Consider the following 13,036-nt stretch of genomic DNA (forward strand, 5'->3'; position numbering starts at 1 on the left):
GGAAACAAAATTGCAAATAAGGACAATGGAAATATACAGACAAACAAATGAAAGTTGACTTTTAAAAAAAGCTGCACACAAGTAGGAAACAAACTAATTAATGTAGCTTGCAATGAATAATTTCTGAGGTCAAAGTTGACCTTTTTTAAGGTTTTCTGTGTAAAAAATATTTCAAACGAAGACATAAAAGAGCCATAAATCATCACAAAAGAGCCAGATGTTGTGTATTGCTGATCTAGTGGGTTGAGATCTGGTGGCTGTGGAGGCCACTGGAGCAAGGTAAACTCATTGTCATGTGCAAGAAACTAGTTTGAGATGGTTTGAGTTTTCTGACATGGTGAATTATCCTTCTGGAAGTAGGACAAGTAGGCACCAACAGCCATGCCAGCTTCAAAGTCACTTAAATCCCCTTTCTTCCCCATTCTGATGCTCGGTTTGGACTTCACATCTACATGCCTGACTGCACTGAGTTGCTGCCATGTGATTGGCTGATGTGTAGGTGTACCTAATAAAGTGACTGTTGAGTGTATATGGTAGTTACAATGGTGTAGGCCAGGTCAGGTATGGGAGGATATGCTGTTTCTGCACTTAACTGCACCCCATCTCTCCAGGTATCCTCCCAGATGACCTTTCTACAATGCATGCGTCCTCCCCCAACGTCTGGGCCCGCCCAGGTCCTGGGCACCGGGTATGCATTGAGCTGGACCAGGCGTGGGAAAGCAGCTGACCCTTCCTGTCCCAGCTCTCCTGAGCATGTCAGTATAAGAATCACAGTCTTGCCATTACTACCCAAAAATGTGCCAAAGGGAAGCTATTACAAAGAAGTCCAGCAGGCATCTCTGGCCATCAGTCAGCATCAGGGCCTCACAAGAGTACAGAAAGACCGGAAGGACCAAGGACCCAAAGACTCTGACTTTCATCCACGTGCTCCGATTCCAGTTTCAGGGTCGCGAACCCACACCACAGTTAGCTGCCCCTGTTACCCATCCCATTATCCAGTCCATACAGGTACTGAAGAGCAGAGGAGCTGAGATGCACCTCTGCCTCACCTCAGAATCAACTGGGAAGAAATCTGAGCCACCACACTTCACAGCACCAGAATAAAGGACAGACATCAGCCGAATGAGCACACGTAGGATCCCTGCCGAGTCGCTGCAACCTTCAATTGAACTCCTGAAAGCGCTCTGTGAGTGCCAGGATGCGGTCTACTGTAGAGGTGTGAGGCCTGACTGCTCAGGCCGCTAAGCGTAGGTCACTTAATGTAGGAGCATAAACCGGACTTCACTCTGTAAATGATGATGACTCCAGAAGGCAGCCTCTTTTAATCTCAGTCACCTCCTCTCTGCTGTGGCCCAACTGATTTAGTCCCCATGGATCTGAGGATACAAACCTCATGTCTAGCAGAATTAAAGTGTCTGCAACAGGTGACCTCTGATCATGAGCCCTCATGCTATTTTTGTTATCAGAGATGCAGACTCTTAGTTCCTGTTTGGAAGATAATTCCTCATGGATTGTCCTGTCTGGAAGAGCCCCGTTTCATATCAGCACTGATATCCTGTGAGGAGTTTTTCAGTTGACAACACCAGCCTTTTAAATGTTTACTTATATATTTGGGAGCCATTACTGTTGTAGTGAAGTAGTGAAATGCAACTTTAAACTAAAACTACAACAGCCGACCCTGCTGACTGTGCTCTGAGCAGCATACATTTATCTTACAGCTCCATTGGCTGTGAGCACAAAGAGAGGAGTGTTATTCAAAGACGAGGGGGATGGCAGTGTCCATCTGTAGAGTCAGAGGGGGGTCTCTAATCTCCGTCTCTGAACCCCCCCTCACCACAGTGCTGGACACAGGATGTACTGTAAGGGGGGTGGGGGGGCCTCCTCCAAAGGCTCAGTGTTTTTATGAGGGTTTAAGGATCAGGGAGGAAGTGCTTTGGGACGTCTGATTGGTTGGCAGAGAACAGCCACATTGGTGGAAACGTCTGCAGCACCGTCTCCGTTGGCAGTTTTGTTTTGTTTATCATCAACAGAGCGAGCCTCTGCTGATCTGAAGGGACAGACAGGGGCTTTTTATTTCTGTTACGAGGTGGGGTTAGTGAGGTCATTTAGTTTATTATTAGATTCATCAGATTCATTAGATTGAGTTTGAGTCTAACTGTAAATATATGTTCAGGATAAAAACACCGAAAACTGAGATTCTGTTCCATCATTTTACAGCTTTTAGAACAAATTTGCCATTAAAACGTGATATTTCTAGGATAAATTAACATTTCATCTATTATGTTTTTTTCTCCTGTTTCGTGGAACTTTTACTGAAAATGCATCCTTTATGATGACAGCACTATATGTGCCAACCTCTGCACTTTATTCATCTGCAGAGACCAGTGTGTTCCAGTTTCTTCTTTAGATTTGCACGAAACAAAGAGTCCATTCAGTCATCTCTTAGACGTCTAAGGTCTTTTTCTGAGAACACCAACCCCCACCTGAGGAGGAGCTGAAGCCTAAAGACTCTGATCTTGTATTTCATTGTATGAAGGATGCATCTTTTTCTGATAGCAGGATCTATGTCGAGCAAATGTCTCAATGAGACAAGAGTAAGTGTTTGAAGTGTACATCTACTATCAGGTACTTGTGTTAATAAATATGACATGATTAAATTAGCATGTTTGGGGTTTACTTCCAGTTGCTTTACATCCACTTCTGAACATCTAAAGCGCAGTGCATTTGGAAAGTACTTAGCGCCTGATGCTACCGTCATTTACATTAATTTTACATTAATCTACACTCAGCACCCCATAATGAAATAGTAAACAGAATTTTAGAAATTTTGTCAAATCTATTGGAACAAAGTTCCAGAATGACAACCACCGATTTGGGCCTTATGGCGGAGTGGCTAGACAGTAGTGGCCTTTCCTCCAGGAAGCCAAGGGAAGCACGGCTTCCCCAGTTTTTTCAGACCGTGACTGTTATTGTAACAATTTTCTTTGACAGTGTCAGTGACTTTTCTTTCTTTTTACTCCTTTCTCATCTTCTCTGTTTATCATTTCCCTCTCGGCCTAGAATAGCGCCCCTCTAGATGTGACAGGGTCAATGTGAAACTGTGCTAGCAGTGAGTGAGTTTGCTCTTTACTATCTCAGGGGAAGCCAGAGGAAGTTGGCATTCCTTCTTGAGAAAAAAGGAACAGAAAATTAGCCAGTCAGATAGGGATGGGAATTGAGAACTGGCTCCAATTGGTTCAGTCCATCTACATCATTTAAATTGAATCTTAATGGTTCCCTTATCAATGCCTTACTTCCATTTGCCTTAAAAATATGGTCTCGTGATACAAGAACGGAGAAGTCGCGGACATAGAACAGGCTGAAACGCCTTGACCCAGATGCTGTCCGGACTAATCAAAGTCATTTGAGGAGAACTAGCTATGGGCGGGGTTTAGTTGTACTGTGAGCAACAGCAACTTGGATGCTACTCGCTGTTAGTTCGGTGGAGTATAGTGGCAGTTTTATCAAAACTGGACCCATTTCTTTGTACACTAAAGAGCAAGAAACAGCACTGAAAGATGTTTCCGCCTTTCTGCCGACCTGCTTCGGCATTAGTTTGCAAGAGTTAAGGGGGAAAGAGAGCGGGGGATGTAGTGTGGGTTTCTATAATGGGACCTAGTGGAACGGTTAGCTCGGCTGTAGCATTGGTAAAGGCAGTTTCATCAGAACTGGACCACATTTCTTTATCAAAACAAGAGCAAAGAGCCACACTGTAAGCTCCTGTTGACAAGGAAGATGTTTTTGCTCATCTACCAACCCGCCACAGCGTTCAATCTGCAACATATAAACTACAGTAGCATTTACCAGTAGGTGTGTTGCAGAGCTGTGCATGCATGCTTTTACGTCATGTTTCATCACTCCAATTGGCCTGTGATGAATGTGACTGAGAGAATGTTTGTCCAATCATCTCCTGAGATTTTTTTGAAAGTCCTGCCCTTCCTCAGTGCCTTGATAGCTAGCTTTCTCAGATGAATATGAACTATGGATATACAAAACGGGTGATATTTGGCTGTGTGGATAATTTTACATGCAGTCATGGTGCTTTATAGCAACTTTTCTGGATTAACCTGCATGTGATAATAGTCTTACTGAAATAGATATTATACTATTGTGGTTGTGTGCAGAAATGAGCAGTTTCACTTGAAGTTGGGTGAACTGATGAGATTGAGGTTGTTTAGCCCCAGTAGGTGGGGTTGGCTATTTCTTGTCATTTAAGTTAAAATCCTTGTATTTTCTGTCTTGTTTGGAGTTTGTCAAGCTCTGAAATGAGTTTGTGTTTTTGATCACTTTCACTAACTTGCTGACAAGAAAAGACAGACAGCAAGAGAGTTTGCATGTCATCATGGTGTCATAAGTTGCAATAAGAGTCACAAGCCTAAGTTGATATTTGACTATTTATTGTGTTTTACCGCTTTCTTTATTCTCTTGCCCTGTGTTTGTGTTTATTCCTTTCTCCTGAGACTGGCATTTGTAGAAGTCATACTTCCTGCAGTTTGCCAAACACTCTGCTACCCTCTGATAGACTCAGAGTTACACTAGCAGCACGTGTCGGCGCCGCCCCAGCGTCAGTGCCTCATTAAAGCTGCTCAGGTGCAGGGTCACAAAGCCAGGTCATGTTGAGCTGTCCAGACCAGCCATGAACATGGGTTTACATGGGTCACTGCACCGCAGACTGACAGGTTTTAAACTAATACGTGACGTTTACCCCCCTCAGACCGGAGACCTCTGAGTCCCTGAGCTGACAGTTCCACTCAGACGGCTTCTGACTGGTCTCTTAATGACTTTTTAGGTTTGGTTTGGATCTAAACCACCACACATAACATTTTCATATTCAGCCAACAACATGCAAGGTGGCTTTATTGGCAGGTTTAACCCTTGTGTGGTACTCAGGTCTGCTGGAATGTTCTGAATGTTTGATAAAGGAACAATGACAGCATATTTAATTTCATCAACCTCAGACTTACTGGTATCGACTCATTTTCTGTGAAGAACATTCAGAGGAACTTATTTTTATTTTTAATTGATGCACACTGGAGAACTCCCTCTCTTAAAAGTCTACGCTCAGTTTCCCATCATGACAAAATGACAAAGACATTGTTGGGAATGTTTTGAAAATAACAACCTGAAATATCACATTGACATAAGTATTCAGACTTCCAGATGTCCCTCCTTATGTCTAATAGTCCTGCATTTTCATTACTTTTTACCCATCCTGCAAATTGAGACGGCATTCTGTATAGTGATTGACAGGCTCCAGCTTCAAGTGCACATTTTAAATCTGGCATTCATCAAATGGCTGTGTGGAGAAAGCAGGACATGGGCATAGGCGATTAAGGCGTTGGCCTAGGGTGCCATGCTGATGAGGGGGTGCCGTTGTGAGCCTTGAACAGCCTCACTTTGCTGCAATAAAATTCTCCTGTCTTTTTTGGGTTAAAACAAAAGCAACTTTGGTCAGCGGTTGCCATGGTAGCTGGTTGTAATCTAGCTGCGTGCATACCACCACCTGCTGTACCAGACTGAGTAGATACACATGTGGGACCAGGCACGGATCGATGTGTGGTTAGAATCAATCAGGACTAATGTGAAAGTACCCAAAGTCATTACAGACAACCTTGGTGCATTGGTATCCCATAATGTCCCACTTGAACATAGTCTTGTCCCACACCTGGTGAGTTGGGATGGTCACCCTAATCCAGACCCTCTTTAACAACAACTGAAGCTCAGGTTCCTTAACCTTGCAAAGCAGATGGATTCGCCCATTTACGTTGTTCTCACTGGCAAATCCATCTTGCAAAGCTCCTGTCTGAACCGTTTGGGCCCGGTTAGAAAGTGACAGGATCAATTAGCGACAAAGGGCAGTACTTTCAGGTGCGGTGGACTTGTGATGTAAGCAAGCAGCAACAAGAGGCTGGTGCAATTATGGTGGAAGACATTAGCATGGATGCTGCTTAAGCGCCAGTTCTATCAGAACTTTATGACCTTTCTTCGTTAAAAGAAGAACAAAGAACAGCATTGAGTTGTTTTCTTTTCAAAAACGACCAAAGTCATATACTGTCACGTCTTTGATGGTTCATATTATGAATTTCTATATAGAGTTTACACCTCGGTATTAGCTATGTTGCGTGTTTCTTGCTCTGATTGGCTTGTAAAGATGTGACAGACAGAACATCCATCCAATCACCCTCCGAGTTTTTCCATCCATTTCTCTGGATCATTGCTGAGATGTTTCTACACCTTGATTGGAGTCCAGCTGTGGTAATTAAATTGATTGGACATGATTTGTAAAGGCACACACCTCTCTATAGAAGGCCTCACAGCTGACAATGCATAGCAGAGCAAAAGCCAAGCCATGAGGTCAAAGGAACTGCCTGCAGAGCTCAGAGACAGGACTTTCTTGTTAGGCACAGATTCTTCTGCTGCACTGAAAGTTCCCAAGAGCACAGTGGTCTCCATAATTCTCAAACCAGGACTCTTCCAAAAGCTGGTGTTCAGCCAGACTGAGACACTGGGGGAGAAGGGCCTTGGTAAGAGAGGTGACCAAGAAACCGGTGATCACTCTGACTGGGCTCCAGAGATCCTGTGTGGAGATGGGATTAGATTAATGAGAATGAAAATGATTCTTTTTTTGGACTTTTCTATTCCAACATGACTGTGCCCCAGTGCACAAAGCAAGGATTATAAAGACATGGTTTGATAAGTTTGGAAGATCTTGACTGGCACAGAGTCCTGACCTCAACCCCATCGTGCACCTTTGGGATGAACTGGAATGGCAATCTCAAGCCAGAACTTCTCATCCACCATCAGTGCCTGCCCTCATAAAAGCTCTCAGAAACACTGAAATCTCGTGGAAAGCCTTCGAAGAAGAATGGAGGCTGTCATAACTGCAAAAGGGGACCAACTCCATATTAAAATACATTTATTTGAATATAATGTTACAACAGTTAATGCTGGTGTAATGGTCAGGAGTCTGAATACTTTTGTCCATGTAGCGTATGAACAGTAGGGACAAATAACAGTGAACACTAATGTTTTTTCACCTGCAGAATATTCTGGATCAAACAATCTTGATAAAAGTGTCTATTATCTGTAAGCTGTTGTTTATTTCCTCCAGGAGAATCAGTTTAAAGGCTGAGTCATGAAATTAATCCTGTTGTTCCATTCAAAAATGTGAGTTTGTAAAAATCTCACTGTTTCTCCCAGAAGAATCACAGACGAGGTCCGGAAGCACAGAGATGGTCTTGTTTCGTCCTCTTTTCCACAGCCTCAGGCAGCCCAGCCCCTCTGGACTCTGTGTACAGGGGGGGAATCTCTCAGGACATCAGAGGGCTCCAGGATGCTCCTCACAGTGATTAGCTGTGCTCAGCCAGCTCCACAGAGAGCCACTCAGACACAGACAGAGTCAGGCAGACTGGCAGGCCCACTTGTCACAGGCTTAGCTAAAGAACTGACAAGTGTGTGTTGGTGTGTAGTCTGTCTATATCCCACATGTTTTTATGTTCAGAACTCATTCTGTCTCTGTGTTTCTGCTACATTCGTTTGGTGTATGCAGGCTTGTCTGAGCAGCAGGGGTCTGTTGGCGTTCACTAATCTGCAGCCTGAGCGGGATCTCAGCATGCCGACTGATGCTGACAGTTGTGATAAACGTCTCCAGATCACGGTCCAACATTTCAAACATTACCACATAGGATGCCACCTCTATACCACCTCTTATGGGGGAGCCCACTTATGATGGGGGCTTGGCCAGAGGGGGGGTTTGTGCCTCAATGAGAGGCCTTAAGTCTGCTTTACACTCCCGTGTCAAATCTACCCCATAGCTGTGATAGAGATCCATGTAGTCCTGAACCCTAGACAGGGGCCTACACATGCAGCCAGTGCACCAAGACCCCCCCAGAGTTGGCTGGGCCCTCCCCAGTTTTGATTTGTTGATGATATCAGTGTGTGTTTGTGTGTGTGTGTGTTTTAGATCAGTAGCATTGGTACTAGCATCCTGGCTAACAGCTCCCTCATTTTGGAGCTGAAAAGTGTGCTGATCAATTATTGGGTTCTGATGTTAGAATGATTATTTGTGATGCCTTTTAACCACTTTCACCATTTTTTTCTATCCTTTATTGCCACATATTTTAGCCACTTTAACCAATTTTTGCTGCTTTTTGCCCTTTTTGACATTTTATCATTTTTTCTGCCACATTTTAATCATTTTTTTGCCCATAAATACAAACTTCTTGCAACTTTTGTCTACTTTAGCTGCTGTTTGCAATTGTTTTCCGTTGTTGCAGTTTTATGTTGCTTCTAAACAATTATTACCACCTTTCTGCCATCTTTCCCACTTTTTTATGTGCCACACTTTGATCCTATTTCTGCCTTTCTGCCCTTTTCCCAACCATTTCTTTCCCTTTTTTTAACCACTTTTGCCTCTTTTTTGCCCAATACTGCAACATCTTATTTCAACTTTTTGCCTATTGTAGCTGCTTTTTGCCATTGTTTTCCACTTTTGCAATTTTATGCTGCTTTTCAAAGAAAATTTTCACCTTTTTTTCCCACTTTTTTTCCCATCAATTTCTTTCCTTTTTTTAACCACTTTTGCCCCTTTTTTGCCCAACACTGCTACATCTTATTGCAACTTTTTGCCTACTTTAGCTGCTTTTTTGCCAGTTTTAGTCAGTTTTACAGATTTTTGCTACTTCTTCTTGCCACTTTCTGCTCATTTTTTGCCCATTTTATCCCAATTTTTCCTCTTTCACCCATTTCTGCCACTTTTTAAACTGTTTTCTTGCCAAAACTGCAGCATCTTTTTTTTTTACTTTTTGCCTACTTTAGTTTCTTTTTTCCACTTTTTGTAAATTTTTGCCATTTTATGCTGTTTTTAACCATTTTATTTCCACTTTTTTAATTCTTCCACTTAAATTCCATTTTTGCCCTTTTTCCACCCATTTTTAGACACTTTCACCCCTTTTTGCAAATAATGCAACCTTTTTTTTTGCAACTTTTTGCCTACTTTTGCTGCCTTTTGCCAGTTTCTGTCCATATATGCCACTCTCTGCCCATTGCTTGACACTTTTTGCCATTTTTTGCCACTTCTTCTTATTATGATTATCATGTTTAATAACACTTATTATTATTATAATTAAAAATAATAATAATAATAATTATTATTATTATTGAAATAATATTTTTTTAAAAAATAATAATTGTTATTGTTGAAATAATAATAGAAATAATAATAACAACAACAATAATATTAGTAATAAATAATAATAATAATAATAATAATAACAACACCAATATAAATAAAAATAATAATAATAATAATCAACATTATTTTATTAATTATATTATGATTATTAATATTGTTTTATTATTATTATTATTATTATTATTATTATTATTATATATGTACTTTAAAAAGGTAAATGGACTTGAGCTTGTATAGCATTTCTCTAGTCATCTGACCACTCAAAGTACTTTTGCACTACAGGTCACCACCTACCCTAATCCCATTTAATTCATCCATACCCATTTAAAAACCACCGACGGCACAGTGGCAGCAAACTGGGGTAAAGTATCTTGCACCAGGACTCATCAACATGTGACTGCAGGACCTGGAGATCAAACTCACAGCCCTCGGGTTGCGAGACGACCGACTCTACCAACTGATCCACGGTCGCCCAGTTTGTGTGTTGTTTGATTGGAGCGTCTTTTCTCCTTAGTGCTCTACCTCAGACACCATGAATTAAGGATGCAAGCTTGATTGCATTGTTTTGCATCAGTATTTTATAAAGAGAGTATATTTTGAAAACAATTGCATGATATTTTTATTCATTATAGGAAAAAAAAAGCATAATTGAAGTGAAATAACAGCACAAATCCCAAACATGTCTTCACAATTGTGAATTTGGCAGGTCAAATGAAATCAGGCTGGCACCCAAATGAAGACCAGTTGGGAGCCAAAAGGGCAGCTCTTCTCGGTGATCCATGCCAAAAGACCAGGATCACCAAAAAGAGCCAGAATTCCCACCACTCATTCCTAGGGAATACCAGCCCCAACAGTTGAATTTCACACATTATCATTGTAATGACCCCTCCACTCACACACACACACACTGTAGCTATTAAGCCACCCCAAAATTCCAAAACCTTGCTTTAAAGGGAGCTCCTGTCTTATGAAGAGGATCTGAGGTCCTCCTCCTCCACAGTTCATTCCGTGTGAGTACATTTGTATCAGATGAGTCTTTCCTTTGCTGCAGCTGTCAATAAACTGGATGCTTTATTTCCTCTCTCTGTGTAACATCAAAGGAAGTCAAAGCTCTGTGTCTGACGTGAAATCAGCCTTTATGTCGACAACGTCTTAGTCTTTTTTACAAGGCCCACACAAATCCCTGCAAGAGGATATTCAGCTGTTTGGTGAATTAGTCCAAATCACTGACTACACACAGCTACACAGAGCATCATCCACAGGAAGCTGGAGGTGTCGGAACACCACTGCGCTGTCAGCTGCTTCTTATCGTTCACTGCTAGGGCTTTCACAGTTGCTCAGAACTCCTGTAAGCTTGCTGAAGTTCAACATTTCACTCTGACCATGTATTCTATTGGAATGCAGCAGATATTCTAAATGGGACAGGATGTTATTTGTTGTACCCAGCACACAAATGGTGCAGATTTTAACACCCTTGTTCATGATTTGAGCTCCCCAAAGATGCCATTGCAGGGCTGATACTGCTGGAATAGTTCAGAGGTTTGTTCAGAAATATTGATATTGTGAGTACAGAAAGATGGATGACTGAAAATACCCTCCATGAGAATGAAAAAATGATGGAGTGGCTGTATGTGCACAACAGTTTAAAGAGTTAGATGACAAGGGAGAAGAAGAACTTTTTAAAAAATTAATAAAATGTAGTGCAATCCATAAAATGAATGGAGCAGAAAATCTGCATAAAATTTGCATTTGACATTTTGTGAGTGAGGCAGAAATAAGCCTTTAGTCAGTGTTAAACAGACTAAATAGACTTTGTTAATGGGCCTTGAGCAGCACAAAGGAGAACCCCACTGAGAAGGTTACACATAGCAGAAGAAATGAGCTGTTATAAATGTCAGTGTTGAGACAACAGACACTTTTTAACCTGGTATTAAAGTTTGACTCTGGATATCTCACCTGGGCTGTGAAAGTACATCTTAGATTCCTATCAGCTCATTAAGACCATATTTGGATGAGGTCTGGTTTGAACTGCGGGGTCATTCAGACCATTTATTTTCAAGAATTAATGTTCCACTTTGGGTATTTGGATTCTAAGCGACTCAAATTAAGTGGGGGTCCATACAAGGCATCAATAATACTGTATAGGCCAGATCTACTAAGATCCCAATTTGCATGTACTGATTTGCGTGCGCAAGCTAGAATTTTGCGTTTGGGGTTGGACTGCAGTTTGCGGGTGATTTACTAAGAGTGAATGCGCAAATGACAAGAGGTGCAAACATGTTGGAGACATGCCTATTTAAATTAGGGTTTTGCGTGTTTCATGGTTTGCAGCATGAGAGCTGAACACGCAAAAATGAAATTTGGCCTTACAGAATTAGAGGACTTGATGGATGAAGGCAAACACTGAGCTACAGCAAAGAAGCCCTCGGGGAGCCGGGGGTTATGCTTCCTGGATTTGGTTGAGATCGTCTTGTTTTTGTATTTTTTACCTAGTATACCAGTAATTACCGGTTATCGCATATTTTTGTTTTTTGGGTTTTTTTTTTTTTTTTTTTGCTGTGTGGATTTATTGTGTTTTTCTTTCCTGAGGAGACTGGTGGATTATAGACTTTTGCCTTTGCGTTTACATGAGTCATAGACATTTAAAGCACATGACGTTAGCTTATGTTCTGGGGAGGTGTTAATTAAATGGGAAGTACTTTAAAGTCATTACGTTCTCATGAGAGATTTATTGATTTTATTTGTTCAGAATTGTTGTTTAGTGCATTTTGATATATTCTTTACTTTTAAAGGTTTTCTATTTTCCTTAAACCCCCCCCCCCCCCCCCCCGTGTGTGTTTAACGCTAGCTTGAGAAAACTTAAGTGTTACAACTTCACACAGAACATCAGAAAAATGGGATTGGGAGATCCCAGCTGTGATAACTACTGTACGCTGGAATTACCCAGATGCAAAAAAAAAAAAAAAATGTAAACTTGGAGGACTTTTGTCATTGCAGGTATTGCGTGTGTGGCGCCCTGGTTATTTGTATCAGTAAGATAAAGCCCAGAATTGTTGCTCATCAGTTTCTGTTATCATATTGGTCCCCCCCTCTATAATTTTTCTGGTTAAATTTCATTTATTTAGATGCTTTTTGTCACTTTAAACAGGATAAACTCACCTGCTTGAGTCTAATGTACCTTCAGGGCGATATCCGTTTTGGCCAGTAGGTGTCAGTAGTCGCACTGTTTTGTTGTCAACTGACGCTGCTCTCCTGGCTTAGCAGGAAGTAAGCTCAGTTGTATTGCATTAGACAGTCTGTAAGGAAGCATTAGACGCCGGTTCTCAAACAAGACTGTCCTTCTGTTATGTTTGCAGTTATCAAGGCTGTAAATAAAGACCACCTTTTCTTATGGACCCACATTGCCATCATTCAGTGTGCGTAACACGTGACTCCTCCTCGTGGCTGGCTCCAAATCTGCTCTGAGTTCCTCCAGCGGCTCCAAAATGGCAGGGCTGGATAGGCGATATGTTTTAATGACTGGTTCATCATTCATTCAAAAAAGTTCACACAAGGGTGAAAAATGCGTTCTCTGCGTCTCCTTCTTGCCACAATAACCGCAGCCATGAGTGCGCAATTACGCATACAAACTGTTTGTACCTCCCTTTGAGACATGTTAAATATAGACACAGTTTCTACGAGCTAAATTGTTTTCAGGTTTGATAAATCACTTTGCGTGTGCTCAAATATATTTACATTTTCTCCTCCCAGCACACGCACAATTGCGTGTAAACGCCCCATATTGCATATTTATTGTGGCGAAGG

This window comes from Cheilinus undulatus, linkage group 13 (genome assembly GCF_018320785.1).
Source record: "Cheilinus undulatus linkage group 13, ASM1832078v1, whole genome shotgun sequence".
Taxonomy (NCBI): domain Eukaryota; kingdom Metazoa; phylum Chordata; class Actinopteri; order Labriformes; family Labridae; genus Cheilinus; species Cheilinus undulatus.